The 8,081-nt window shown below is 36.4% G+C and overlaps 1 pseudogene; it reads right to left on the minus strand.

Annotated features, from left to right (window-relative positions):
* Positions 1–6,388: 6,388 nt before the first annotated feature.
* On the minus strand, positions 6,389–6,756 carry LOC132226451 (short coiled-coil protein B-like; annotated as a pseudogene).
* Positions 6,757–8,081: the final 1,325 nt, after the last annotated feature.

Consider the following 8,081-nt stretch of genomic DNA (forward strand, 5'->3'; position numbering starts at 1 on the left):
TGCTGTCAGAGAGCAGTGACTTCAGCTCATTTACAAAGGATTTAATGTAGTGAAGAATATTAACCTCATCAAGAATTTAGCTTGTGTATGAAGTAGGAATATATTTATTACATCTTAGTAAAAATGATTTGGGAGAGAACATTCTTTCATGGTTCTAATTGAATACTGAGCAGCAAAACATAGGATTTTCCCCATAATTTCTACTGATTGGTGTGATCCCATACAAATGATTTTCTTGGTTCTTCTTTTTATATCCTATTACCAGCAAGGTACATCATGACAATTTAAAATGATGTGTGTTATCATCAATAAGACATCTCACCTTGAGTATGAGGCTTACTGATGCATTTTATTTCAAAGACTTATGGTGAAACATCATTGTGTTCTGAAATAAAAAATAGGGATTTCTAATTAGTCTATGAACATAATATTGCAATACATGAACTAGCTTTCAATCTCAATTTTGTAAGTGTTCTTCATTGTTCAACAATTTTAATCATTTACATTAATATGGCCTTAGTTTTCCATGATAACAACTCTGAGGTTCAACTTATTGACCCCTCAATTTACTCCCACTGGATGATATCTGCCTTCTGTGATCATAGTAAGAGGTAGGAAGCTACACTAAGGTGCATGCAACTATAATTGCTAGAATTTCCAGCCCACTCACACATGCCCATTTCTACTTTTTCCCATTTGAAGATCCCTCTGATAGACATGCTGACATTAGAGGAAGTGAAGCAATGTGGATTTCGAGCTTTTGATTTATTGGCACTGAGAACAACTAAGCCAGTAGGATTAATAAAACAGGTTCCATCTGTTATCAATTTCACCCATAATCTTAAACCAGCTTATATTCTCAACTTTCGTCTGTTGTGCAAACTCCTATCTTGATCTTTTTCTCAGATGAAGCAGCTGAGATAATGTTACTGCTTCACCTAAGATTACTCTTTATATAACTTATATGAGGATTTTTCTCATCACTGTATTGATATGAGGGGAAGGCCACACTATCCTATAACCAAGAGCTGCTATGTGAAGCATAGTGATTGGCAAAGCATTGCTGTCTCTATTGATGAGGCATTATGTTCTTGGTTCATCCCACTTATGCTTAAACATATGTAGAAACATTTTAATAACATTTTTGTGTCTCAGAATATCTTCTTGACAAAGGCACTCTGACTGACTAAAGATGATAATCATGACCTTTTTGTTTGACCAAGAATTAGTCACCCCAAATTTCTAGATTAGTACATTTCATTTTCATTTCAATATAAAAATAAAAGTAATATCAATCTCATGAAACTTAAAAAAGACCTTTGACCAAATGAAATTATTGTAATTCTGATGAATCAAAATTATACTTTCATATTTTCTTTAAAAAGCATAATAATGTATAAAAGAATGAAATAAAAAATTCTCTTCTATATTGTACATCCCATCAATTATTTTCTATGGAAAAAAAGTTATATGATCTAGACTAACACCATACCATGTACATTTTAAAATTCTTTGTGTTCCCAAAAACTCACTTTTAGGCTTTAGAATTTTAAGTAGGTAATACAAAGTAACCAGTTTCAATGTTCTTGCCCTAAGTATCATGTTATTGCTGAATTTCCACTTCTTATGAATTCTAAGAAAGGAAATACTGTATAGTTCACCCAAATTACACAAAAATAATTTAAAATCTAAATATTTAAATTTATCAGAACTATTCTGAAAATCAACCCTTTTCACTAAAGGAGCAAAAAGTGCCAATTAGATGTATTTTTATACATAAAAAATAGCAGGACTTTCTGGATAAATATATTTTATAATTTAGAAAGTACTTCATATTTCAAATTATAATTAAATTAAATGTATATAGTACTGATAATATTGATATTAGTAATAGTGATAATAAAGTACCTGCATTTTCTATTTAGCAAACATAGAGAAAATGATAAGTAGAACATGTTTTCACAACTCATTTTTTAGGATAATTTCCTTAGCATTTTTAGAGTTGCTGAATTAAGACTATGGAAAGTGAATCACTTACTATTCAGTTTAGAGTCACAAGGATAAATGTTAAGTTGTCTCCTTATAATAACAAAAGTAATTGATGACTCTAGTCATTTTCTTTTTGTTTGTGTGTGTGTCTGTGTTTTTATTTTATTATTTACTAGAGTCCCAGTGCATGAAATTTGTGCATGAGGGGTGGTCCCCTCAGCCCAGCCAGCACCCTCTCCAATCTGGGACCACTTGGGGGATGTCCAACTGCCGGTTTAGGCCCGATCGGGCCTAAACCGGCAGTCAGACATCCCTCTCACAATCCAGACCGCCAGCTACTAACCGCTCACCTGCCTGCCTGCCTGATAGCCCCTAACTGCCCTCCTGCCGGCCTGATCACCCCTAATCCCCTCTGCCTGCCAGCCTAATTGCCCCTAACTGCCTCCCCTGCTGGCCTGGTAGCCCCCAAATGCCCCCCCCCCCCCGCCAGCCTGGTCTCCCCACACAGCCTGCTGTTCAGTTGTTATTGTGACGGTGTCCCTGACAATTTGCATATTCCTCTATTATTAGTATAGATTGTTTAAATTATTACATATAGGATTACATATGTCTCCTTTTTCCTCCATTGACCTCTCTCCGGCAACCCCCATCCCCCAGCACATTCCCTCAGACCCCTAGTGTCTGTGTCCATTGGTTATGCTTATATGCACCCATACAAGTCCTGTGGTTGATTTCTTACCACCCACCCCCACCCTCCCCTGCCTTCCCACTGAAGTTTGACAGTCTGTTCGATGCTTCTCTGTCTCTGGATCTATTTTTGTTCATCAGTTTATGTTGTTCATTATATTCCACAAATGAGTGAGATCATATGATATTTATTTTTCTCCAACTGGCTTATTTCGCTTTGCATAATGCTCTCCATGTCATTTTCTGATTGAGCACACAGTGGAAAGATATGACAACCTATCTCAGTCAGAAAGGCAGCATGCACTCTCCTATTCTGTATATAATATAGCTGAGAGGATGAGCAAAACTAACACAAATAGAAATGGGTGTTGCCTGCTCCCTTCCCATGCTGCTGCTCCCTTGCCTGTGAGAACTATTATCAGGGGTAGGGTGAGGCAGAACACTGAGGGCTGGGCCATAGATGTCATAAAGGGCAGCATAAGTGGTCAGCTGCACCCTTGATAGTAGGGAAAAAAAGTGTTTTTGTGTCTTTTTATACTTCCTAAGTGTTGGCTGCCTAAGGCACAATTGCAGTTGTATTATTTCAAGTGTCAAATCTAAAAGTGTAGATGTAGGAGGGTTCCTGGGAATAGGAACAGGAGCCACACTCAGCATGGAGAGGACCTAAGACAGCAGTTCTCAACTGTGGGTCAAGACTCCTTTGGGGGTTGAATGACCCTTTCGCAGGGGTCACCTAAGACCATTGGAAAACACATATATAATTACATATTGTGTTTGTGATTAATCACTATGCTTTAATTATGTCCAATTTGTAACAATGAAAATACATCCTGAATATCAGATATTTACATTACGATTCATAACAATAGCAAAATTACAGTTATGAAGTAGCAACGAAAATAATTTTATGGTTGGGGGTCACCACAACATGAGGAACTGTATTAAAGGGTTGCGGCATTAGGAAGGTTGAGAACCACTGACCTAAGATCTGCCTCTCATCTGAGCTCCTCCAGCTGTTAAGAAAGTAAAACAATATTGACCTTTGACAAGTGACAAGCAGAGATGCAGGTAAGAACGTGAGAGAAGCAAGAAGAATTTCCTTCCCCCTTGTCCACCAAAGAAGGTTCTGTGTAGTATCCTGAGATTGTGAGATGAACTAAAATTTAATCGGGTAATGGAGTTTGAAAGTTGTTTAGAGATAAAAACAATTAACAATAAAAATCAGCATATAAAAATAACTTGGAAATACATATATGTTTATACACACATAAACATACACACATGGGATCATGTACATATCTGATATTTGCTAGAACAATTAACCCTGACAAGGATTTATTATTTTGAATAAAGAATGTCATGGAAATAAAATTGTTACCAGTAAATGCAGCTGAATAATGGAATGGTTTCATAAAGGTATAAATATATGATTTTTCATAAATCTTTTCAAATAAGATGTGATATTTCAACATATTTCAAAGTAATCTACAAATTATCCCATGCTATTTTAACTCAACACAAAGCTTTAGCTATTATAAATTTATCTTCACTTAGTTCAGAACTATTTCAAAAATGTTTTGTTTTTTTCCCCAATTCCAAAAGAAGTTGGTAAGATACTATTTATCACATTAAAGCTGTTTAATAAAATAAATGACTGATCTAATGGCTTTATTTTTTAAAGCAGAAAACAATAGGATGATATTATACACAAATTTAACTGGATAAATGCAATGAGCATCACCAGATGCAATTTTAACATTTGCTTGATTTATTTCCATGTCAGACTGTTTATCCATATCTGTAGTAGGTCCATGAAATGGTATGAATGATAAATTAATTGCAATGTTTTTAAAACCTCATCCTTTTTCACTTGGTCTAATTGCATTAGGTCTCTTCCTATCTCTAGAACTCTGGTCTGGCTCAACACAACTCTTTCCTTGAATATTATCCAGTCTCCTCAATGATGCAGAGCTGATCATCTCTGTCCCCTTAGTAAGATAAATCAATAGTGCCTGTCATTCCAAGGACAAATTCCTTATTGTGGTGCAAAATCTCTTCAAGACTTGAACCTTTCTCCCTCACATGCCCTACTTCAAGCCACATCATTCTAATGATTGTTCTCTGCCTTGTCTCTCTATCTGCACATATTATTTATTCTGCCTGAAACATCCTAGTGATTCTTACCTCTCCAAGATTTGTGCAACACATTCCTAGTCACCATTGAAACCTCAGCCTCTGATCTTTTCTTTTGAGTAATTTTCTCTGAGCTCTTTATCTATCCATCCCCACACATTGCATTTTTTTTTTTGAATTGCCAGTTTGTCTATCTGCATCATGGATTTTTTAAATCTGTGAGGAAAAGGAACTTTGCCTTATACCTTATTTTTCTAGCATAGTAATTGAAACATGATAGATGTGTAATAACATATATACATATATATTTCTGAAACAGCCTTTTATTAAACAGTAAAGCAAAACTGCAACACAATTTTAAACATTCATAAATTAGGTCACAAAAGGGATGCAAAATGTTTTGCAGTATGATAATATATTCATACAGGTATAGTTATTCATTGAATCATTCACAAATACAAACATAATATTATTCCATAATTAAAAGTAGCCCAAATCTAATAACTATAATTTATATTAATGAATCTCTTTTCCTATTCAAAACTTTAATATTACTTCTGATATTAATTTCCTTAGCAAATGGAATCTACAAACTACATTTTAAAAAATTATTAAAGAATGACTAAAACTCTGCATACCAAGTAGCTGGGCTTACAGAAAACTTTGGATGAAGTAGTGACATAACTTACTGAAAACATTATCAATTATTATATATATAAAACTCTCCCATTTTATTCATGATTCTGAAAATACACTCAAAAGATTTTGCAAAAATTGATCTGCTAGATACTATAAATATACTTTGAGACCAAACTCTTTGTAACTATTCTAAATGTGGTTTATGTAGGTGAGTCAAACTTAATCCATGTTCATATATATATTCCCCAAAAGATCTTATCTGTGCAAGAGATAACACAAATCTGATGTAAAAACATCTGGAGTTGGTTACTACTATTTACCAAGTACTTTTTCCATCTTCTATTTTTCCTCAAAATTTTCTATTTCAAGCATCCGCACAACCAGAGCTCATCTTCAAGCACATGGCTGTATAACAAATAACAAGCCCTAACTTTTGGTTTGATTTCAACAATACTGTTCAGGTTACTCTCATAAATGATTAACTACTAAAATTACTCTTACAAATGTGAAACCAGTTTTTCCTTCAGGATAAGGGAAATTGGGAAGAAAAAGCAAATGAAGAAGAGGCAGAAGATGGTAGAATAAATAAAGCTGTGCATTAAGTACATGATTTGGGTCACTTTTCACAATATGGTTCTTTTCTTGTATCTCCTACTATATAATAAAAGACAGTGCTAAACCTAAATTTTATAAAACATTAAGTTTTATAAATATATGCATTTCTAATTACAAAGTCTCTACATTTTCACGTTTTCATAGACTAACATAATACACAAATTCATGGAAGTCTCAGTTATGCTCTTAATTTTGCTTAGATCTGACATTATCTTCATAAGTATTCAATGAAGCCAAAAACAAAAGTATTATAACTTCTGGAATCTATCCAAATTTAAAAAGAATGATCAGCAGCAACCCATAACACAGAAAGGGTATCAATCCCTTACTTCCTGTTGCTTTTTGTGTCAGTTTGAAAAACACTAGATGCTGACATGAGGTTTCTCTATATATTGTCCAAGAATTTGGTTTTCTGATTTTAGCTCCATATTTTCTTCCTTAACTGCATCTACCATTGCAGAGTGATCTTCAAGTTTGTTTTGGTTTTCCAATACTTGATTAATAAGTCATGTTTTTCTTCCAGTTCCACCTGATTTTCAGCATCCACTACATCCATGAAGTCAGCATTCAGCATTCATCATCTTGAGTAATAAACTTTTGGACATTGGATACAAAATCCTTGGTGACTGGTCTGCTGTTTGAGGCGCTGGGAGGGGCAAGTACCTGGAGGATGCTTCAGGCCTGGACACTTGGAGCAATTCAATATTACATTTTTAAATAAATTAATAAATATATGAAAAAGAAGATAAACAAATGAATTAATAGTGTGAAATCTACACTAATAAAAGACAAAGAAGCTAATTGACTGTACCTTTGCTACACCCTAAGCCACAACCACCAGCCAATCTGAGCGACTATATGCAAATTAACCCAACCAAGATGGCGGCCAGCAGCCACGGAGCTGGAGCCAGCAGGAGGCTTGGTTACCCAGGCGATGGAGGAAGACAAGCTTCCCGCAGGCCCTGAGCCGGGTACGGTCTCCACTCATGGCAACAAAGTTTCAATTATAGAAGACAAATAAATCCCAGATACCTGCTTCCAGCCAGCCTCCACTGGGAGCTTGGGTGGCTGGGGGTTGTAGCCAGCCTACAAACAGCCATCAGCCCCTCACCCAGGCTGGCCAGTCACTCCTATATAAAAAGAAAGTAATATGCAAATTGACCCTAACAGCAGAACAACTGGGAATGACTGGTCACTATGACACACACTGACCACCAGGGGGCAGATGCTCAATGCAAGAGCTTCCCCCTGGTGGTCAATGCGCTCCCACAGGGGGAGCTCTGCTCAGTCATAAGCCAGGCTGATGGCTGCCAGTATAGTAGTGGTGCTAGGAGCTTCTCCTGCCTCCTCAGCAGCATTAAGGATGTCCAACTGCAGCTTGGCCTGCTCCCTGCTGGCAAGTGGACATCCCCAAGGGCTGCCGGGCTGCCAGAGGGATGTCTGACTGCCACCTTAGGCCCAATCCTCCAGGGAGTGAGCCTAAGCCAGCAGGTAGTCATCCCCAAGGGGTCCCAGACTGCGAGAGGGCACAGGCCGGGCTGAGGGACCGCCCCCCGCCCCCCTGAGTGCACAAATTTTTGTGCACCGGGCCTCTAGTTAAATATAATCATCTTTAAGCTCCATGAAGATAGATAACATTTAATCTAGGTCACTATCCAACTGATCTAACACAGGTTGAACATACAGTTGAAATTTAATAAATCTGTGTTAAATAAATGGACACTCTAATTTAATATCAGACAATAGCTGTGGTTTGGCAGTTCAAGTAAGTCTCTATGGAAAGTCTACCCATTAGGATAGTGAACTGGCTTCAAATGAATCTGCATGCCCAGATAGCTTAAAAGACATTATTTCTGGGTGTGTCTATGAGAGTGTTTTTAGAAGAGGCCAGCATTTAACTTGGTAAACTTTATGGTTTTTTTTCCTTTTTATTAACTTATTGGGGTGACACTGGTTAACAAAATTATATAGGGCTTAGTTACACAATTTTATAATATATCACCTTTACACTGCCCCAA

This window comes from Myotis daubentonii, chromosome 1 (genome assembly GCF_963259705.1).
Source record: "Myotis daubentonii chromosome 1, mMyoDau2.1, whole genome shotgun sequence".
Classification (NCBI taxonomy): Eukaryota; Metazoa; Chordata; class Mammalia; order Chiroptera; family Vespertilionidae; genus Myotis; species Myotis daubentonii.